This window comes from Hipposideros armiger, unplaced genomic scaffold, assembly GCF_001890085.2.
Source record: "Hipposideros armiger isolate ML-2016 unplaced genomic scaffold, ASM189008v1 scaffold_102, whole genome shotgun sequence".
NCBI lineage: Eukaryota > Metazoa > Chordata > Mammalia > Chiroptera > Hipposideridae > Hipposideros > Hipposideros armiger.
This window is the reverse complement of record NW_017731452.1, coordinates 912,321-919,624: the sequence shown is the minus strand read 5'-3', so window position 1 is coordinate 919,624 and position 7,304 is coordinate 912,321. Positions and strand designations below refer to the sequence as shown.

At 44.4% G+C, this 7,304-nt stretch overlaps 1 long non-coding RNA gene across 1 annotated transcript; it reads left to right on the top strand.

Moving 5' to 3' along the window:
• Positions 1–318: 318 nt before the first annotated feature.
• LOC109384799 (uncharacterized) lies at positions 319–5,289 on the top strand. Its single transcript, XR_002124490.1, has 2 exons — positions 319–952; positions 2,667–5,289. It is a non-coding gene; the product is annotated as an uncharacterized LOC109384799 (long non-coding RNA).
• Positions 5,290–7,304: the final 2,015 nt, after the last annotated feature.

Here is a 7,304-nt window from a genome sequence, read left to right as displayed (position 1 = left end):
ATTCTTTTCTTTCTTCTTTTTTTTTAAATCAAGACACGTTGCATTTCCATTTAGAAATCACTAAGAAATGCGGAGGACATAGGATGCCAAGCACTGGGCCCTTTTGCATTCGCTTATCTTATTTAATCCTCACAGCGCCCCCTACAGTTCATTTTTTCACACGGCTGCAGAATGAAATGCTCAAAGCATAAATCAGACTCTGTCACACCCTTGCTTTTATAAAGATGTTCCAGTAGACATCTGTTGGTCCCCATTATTTGGGGGAAAAAAAAACAAAAAAACAAAACAAACAAAAAAACAATAGGTCCTCTTTTCTGGGGGCAATACTAGTACTGAGGAAATGTCTGCTTCAACGGAGACAAAATTTCCACCCCATACCAGAAATCACGGGAATTGTCTTAAATGTAGTTCAGCCTGGGTAATGAGTCATTTTAGCCAAACTATGAGTCACAGTGATATAACATTGAAGTAAGTGGGGCACAAATGACCCTCAAAGAATAATTGTACTGGACAAAATTTACTCTCGCTGATGTGCCCTGCCGACTCTGCCGCATGTAACTCTTGGAACTTCACAAGTAGCCTCCTCCTCCAGCCCTTTTAGAAAAGAAATTCGAATGTACTTATTTCAGGAGCCAGCACTCTCATTTCTTTAGACCCAGGACACCAAGTTTCTTGTACACATCAGAGTGTGTGAGTGACACAACCAAAATTTATTTGCACCCCGTGTCCAAAAACCACCTCGGGTTTAGTAACTAAACTGAAACCACAGCGCGCCCTGGTGGGCATCCAGTGGTTTGGCTTCCCAGGCCTTCACATTTAGGGGACCTCTCAGCTAACCAGCGCTTCCATTTTCATCCCCATTTCTCAGGTCAAGGAGGCCATGCAGCGGATCCATGACCGAGGCAACATTGGCAAATTAATTCTGGATGTAGAGAAGACCCCGACTCCACTGGTGAGTCAAAAGCAGAGGGATCCGTTCAGTTCAACATAAGAGGGTCTTTATCAGGTGCCGGCACCGGTAGGGCAGAGGGAAATACAGGCAGCTCACGGCTGGGGGGGGGGGGGGGGGACCAGGGGTGAACAAATGAATGTGCAAATGAGGGGTCAGTTACAAACTGAGATAGATGCTGAGAAAGAAAGGAAAATACTTCAGTGAGAGCATTTCAAGAGCAATCTGAGGGCAGTCGGGAAAGGATAGGGACAATCGGCCTGTGTCTATCTCTTGGCTCCCACAAGTGGGAGGAATTCCTAGTAAAAGCCAATAAATTCACAGTCACATACTCGACAGATGGATGCCAACTGTTTCTGAGATGCCCCCTGATGATTGCATTGATTTTGTTACCTTTTACCAGGATCAAACTTTTTCTATTCAGGGATCTCACCAGGGGGGAAGCGTATCAAACTCACGTCCCAGCTGGTCTTGCAAAGACCACTTGAGGGGGGCTGTGTAGCATGGTGGTCCACACACACACTGCCACCAGGCTGCACGATTCAAAGCCTAGGTCTGAGCTCCAATGTGGGACCCGGGCAATTACTTTGTCACTTCAGCTTCAGCGACCACATCTGTATTTTGGAGGCTGGTCAATTCTCACAAGTCAATTAGAAGGATATGCATAAAACATTTTCTCATACACACTTAAGTGCTAGAAAAGGTTTTACAGAGAAAAATACTTAGAACGGTGTTTTTGTTTTGTTTTCTCACATGTTTAGTCTTGGAGCTTTATCAGTCATTGCTAAAAGAGAAAGAACTGAAATTCTTTGCATATTATAGTCCAAAGTGTATATTTTTAAAAGTGTTTATTTGGCTTTTATAACCATAATGCAGTTTAGGTATGATGGCCATTTCACGGATGGAAGGGTGGTTTAATGAGAGGGCATTTTACAATGTGTAAGTGACGGAAAGCAACATGGATATAGTTTATTAAATGCTTACCATGTTCCGGGACGGTGCCAGCAAATGTGTGAAGGCAGATGAGGGCACCAAGCTACAGAGGAGAAGGCGGCTGGGAGCTCAGGTCTTTAAACACGTGACCAAATCTGTGTCAGCCCCATCAGTACGAGGCAGACAGGTCTAGGGCCATCCTGGACTGCTTATTGCTTTCAAGCCAAATAGCTGACAGTGGCTTTCCACCTGATTCCATTACACGTGAGGTCCTGCTGGGCCCTCGGGCTGGTATGGAGGCCACAGTGGGGGTTTGGGGAGGAGTCTCAACAGAGCGGGAGCTGAAAAGCCCACCTTTCATGGTGACAGTTCCAAACCTGCCATGACATTATGTCATTGTCCTTGTTTCTGAATCTCGGGAGGACTTTTACCCTGGGACCTAAAGAAACAACGAGATGATGGAGAACGGGCCTACTGAGATCTGTGGTATTTGGAGCATCTCTGTGGTGGGCGGAGGCCACCGCCCACCTGGACAGAAGTCTGGGCTAGAAGGAATCATCTCCCCAATTCCAAATCCTGGCACTCAGATCCTTATCTCAGAGCCTGCTTCTTGGGGTGCCCAACATATGAGGAAAACAGCTAACACCACACTGCCTTCCTGGGGAAGCTAGCAACCCTAGCTCCTGGCCCTTAAAGAAGCCCCCCCATGTGGCTTCATCCAACGCTCGGAGAAGGTGGGGGTTAGGTTGCAGAGCCCTCTCACAAGTCCGCTGTTGAATTACAGATGGCCAATGACAGCACTGAGACCAGCGAGGCGGGAGAAGAGGAGGAGGACCACGAGGGTGACAGTGAGAACAAGGAGCGGATGCCCTTCATCCAGTAACCCAGGACCCCGGCTGAAGAATGAAGGATGGTTTGGCAGAAGAGCAACCAGCTGAGAAAGCTCTTCTGTGCCCCCGTGAACAAATGCTGTCGTCCAGTGTGTCGTGTTTGTCTGCAGTCAGCTGAGCTATAAAGCTGTTGATCACTGTTGTGTTTTGAAATTAAGTGCCAACCCCTTCCGCATAGTATTATGTCCCTCCCTCCATCTGTGTAGGACACTCTCCCCTCTCCCCTGTTTCAACGCCATTCATCTTTGGGTCCTTCTTGACAGTTCTAGAACAGCCTTGCAAATTAATACAAGCCCACAGGCCCCATGCCTAAGAGACCAGACGTGGGCAAAGACAAGTATGGATTGAAAGGTATGATCACAGAGCGCTACTCACATCCTAGAATTTTTCAGGCCAGTGACACTTTTCACTGCCAGCCACCCATGCTTCTGATAAGAGCATTTGCCAGTTTGGCTGGCAGAAAGAGGGTAGGCCAGGAGATGTTTCCATGAGCCCATACACTTAAGATCGCTCCAAAGAGTACTTGCCCTCTCCCTGTTTAGGAGGCAACAACCTCCTTTACATTCATTCAGTTGGTTCATGGTCAAAAGTTTGAGCTACTCTCCTCTTACCCTCTGATGCTTGATCCCTTCACTGGTTCTTATCCGTAAACACAGGGAAACAGATGTGAATTTTTCAGGATAGAGGATGGGTCAACAGCATGAGTCTGAGGACCAGCCACAGAGATTTCTCCTCTGAAATGGCATCTCATGAGCAAAATCCTCTTCCCCACCCCCATACCCGTCATATATATTTTATTTTAATTCTAAGAAAATTCACCAGGTGTGAGACTATTTCAGAAGCCATTACTGAGACCCGCTTAGGTTTGCACACTTGCCATGGGCATTACCAATTTTACTATAGTCCTTTCCTAGTAGTGAGCAGCCACCTTCACTGCGGATCCCCCAAGGCAGACCTCTCTGTAGACCATATTTGGAAAAACAAGTCATTGGATATCTTTTTACTAGCCAAGGCATGTTCCATCATGTAACAAATTCTAGCGATACAAAGGTTGACCCTCAGTATCAGATGCCAAATGTGCAGCTCCTCTCCTCTGAAATATAAAATTATGGTGCCGACTCTTTGCAGGATCCTTGCATTTGGGGAACTGGGGACCAAACTACTTGACTGTAGACCCTTGTCCAATTTTCTAGCTCCTAAGCTTCTAAGAAACCCCACCCTCAGCCCCATCCCACCTGACATGGCCTGAGGTGAACAGTTTCCCTGCAGGAAGAGAAAGAGTCTCTGTGTCTCCACAAGCAATCTCCTTGTTCCCTCTTTCTATTCCTTTCATCCCAAAGGTTGACTATCAGTTACAAACCAAGCTGGAGACACAAGAAGCCCACAGGATTAGCAGCCCCACTCGCTTTATCTTCTGGAAGACATTGGAGGGTCCCCACACTGCCCGATCTCTCCACCAATGAGCCTTAGGGTAGACCCAACTCTTCCCCCAAAGCGATGGGAATGAATGCATTTCAGCAATTCCCTGTTCTGTTTCCAAAGTCCTTTTGTAACAAATGTCACCTCATTAATCATGTTCTGGTTTTTTTTTTCTTCCCTATCCTAAGCTTGTGATGATGACTTCTTTATGCCAAATATTTATCTGAAGGGAGTTTCTCCACATTGTGAATGTACATGTAAAAAATGAAGATGAGAAAAGGGTGGTGCCATTGATGTGCAGAAAGATGAGAGTGTCTCTGAGAGGACGGGATTCTTGTCTCTTCCTAACCCAGGACTCACCAATATTCCAGTTCTGGGCCATCTAGGGAGATAATATTGAGGTTTTATCCCCCAAATACCTTTGCTAAATGTTGAATTATTGGTCGTGTTTCTCCCATAACCAAGCTGACAACGGGGTCTTAAGGAAAACCGCTACCCACGTAACACTCCTGGTGAGCTGGACGGAAATGGCATTTTCCAGGGTGGGGGAACAGAGAGCCACTGGCCATATCAGGGCTGTCCTGTGCCAGGTGAGTGGGAAGTCGACATTCAGACTCCAGATGGCCTTTGTTACATCCAGAGGAGAAACATAAAAAGTCATTCCTCCCCAAATCTGGTTTTGCAACTAGCAAGGTTAATATAATAATCACAAAACAAATACCAGTTGGTTATAGAAAACTCTTTTTCGTATCCTCAGAATACAAGATGAGAAGAGAAAAACTAGAGTTTGACCAATAGAGTTTGATCAATTTATGCCATTAAGAATTAAAATATATATATATCAAAATTAACTAATTAGTGCACTCTCGTCTTAAGCACCTTCTTTCCCATCACGTGATTGTTTCTCTGAAGGAAGGGTAAAAAATGTCTCAGTTTGCCTTAAAGGAACTGTGAAGGCTTCTCCATAATTCAAGCTTGATTGGAGTGAACTGAAACATTGTCTAATGTATTTGTGGCTTTAGAGCTTTTGTTATATTGTGCCTACAAAGCAAATTATGTTTACATAAAAATATAAATAAAGTATTCAGCATAGCATAACCTCGCCTGGCATTGGTTACTCCATATAAATAGTTGTTGGAAAAGCAGCCACCACCACCTCCCACCCTCACCTCATTGCGTTGTAAGGAAAAATAAAAAGCATGTGATCAAAGACTCTCCACATGAGAAACTAAAGACTACATAGAAAAACTGGGGTTGAGATGAGCCAAGCCTTTAAAAATACATTCAAGTTCTCTCAAGCAAGAAAATAAAACCACTAAATAAAAGAACTACTAAAAGCATCATATAATAATAATCATAACAATAAGAATTGTAATGGCGTTTATAAGGCACCTACTATATGCTGTTAAAAGAGCTATATGTGTATTAATTCTCTTACCTTCCCAACAACCCTGAGAGGTAGGCTTTATCATTATGCCCATTTTATTTTATTTTATTTTTTAAAAGGTTTTATTGGGGAATTGGGGGAGGGGAACAGCGCTGGGGAATCGGGGAAGGGGAACAGACAAGTTGCTGTCCTTTTGTTCTTCAGTCTAGTTGTGGAGGACGTTGCTTCACTAGCCCATGTTGGTATTATCATTGCGCTCTTCCCAGGTGAGGCAGTCACTCACTGGCCATTGGGTGGCCACTGATGGCAGCTCATGAAAGTGCACACCCGCTGCCAGCCAGCCTCACTGCAGCCTATGCCATTACTGGCTACTCATGGCAGCCCAGCTCCACGTCGAACTGTTTTTCACCATCTCAGCTGTAGAGGGTGCAGCATCACTGGCTCTCATGTGGGATCTGAACTGGGATGCTGCTGCTCAGAGCTGGCATCCCAAGTCAACTCCTAACCAGCAGGCCACTTGGCCAGCCCTATGCCCATTTTATAGGTGACAAAACTGAAGCATAGGGAGGTTTTACACTTGCCTAATATCACACAGTAAGTGATGGAGCCAGGATTTTTGAACAGAGCTAGAATTCATGCTCTTCACTGTCCTATCATGCTCTCTTGGCTTAAATGAGATTAAAATATGATGCATTTCAAATTACCATCCGTTAGTCACCAGAAACTCTTCAGGGGTTTTGTTTCCTCTGATTTCAAGGATATGTTTGTAAATTTGTTTTGCTTTGTAGCAGATAATATGTCTATCAAGAAGCACTTTTTTTTTTCTGGCCTGCCCAAGTGCTCAGTGAAGCACTGATTTTAAAACTCACACATCTCCACCATTTTCATTTTTATGATTTAATACCATCAAGGTTATCAAAGGGATACACAGAAGTAAATCTCCAAGGGCTAAGATATCACGAAAGAAGAATATGTGATTAGGAAGGCTTTACTATGTTTATAATATTTCTCAGCAGGAAGCAAAAAATAAATAAATAAAAATAAATAAGAAGGCTAAAAAAGCTAGTCCCATGTCAGTAAAATGCCACATATGTAAACCTGAGTTTACAAAGTAGAAAAGGTAGTCACACAGCCGGCGAAATTCTTACAAAGTCGCTGCACAAAGGATGTTCTCATGCATTCTCCTTTAGTGCTCATGTAGCCCATGTAATTCTCATGGCCTCACATGGCCAGTGTTGGTGGACTGTCACATTTAAACCTGGGCCAGCAATAAACACTGGGATCTCAACGAAAATCCACAACTTCACTTTGTAACTGAGAACGGGGACGAGGTCTAGCAGTTGGAAACACAATTGTTTTCAGTGGTGTGGATGACGTGAGGGTCGTCATGGAGGGAGACCTTCCAAGAGCCATTTAGGGCACAGCAAAACATTTGTGTAAAAGCAAAGAGGTGTGAGCTTTTGAAGGGCCTATTGAAAGAATGGAGAGTAGAACAGTGTAAATGAAGTACACACGTGCAGGGAGGGAGTGGAGTGGGAGATGTGTATGATGGGAAGTCGGTGGTACCAGGTTTGGTGGTCTTTGAATGCCAATCTGATAATTTAGGATTTCCATGGAAAGGAAGAAAGATGTGTAATGGTGTAACATGAAAAGTTGGGGTGCGGAGGCCGTTACTAAGAATAAATGCAGGGTGTAATAGAAAGAAGGGTATGATTGAAGCCTAAAG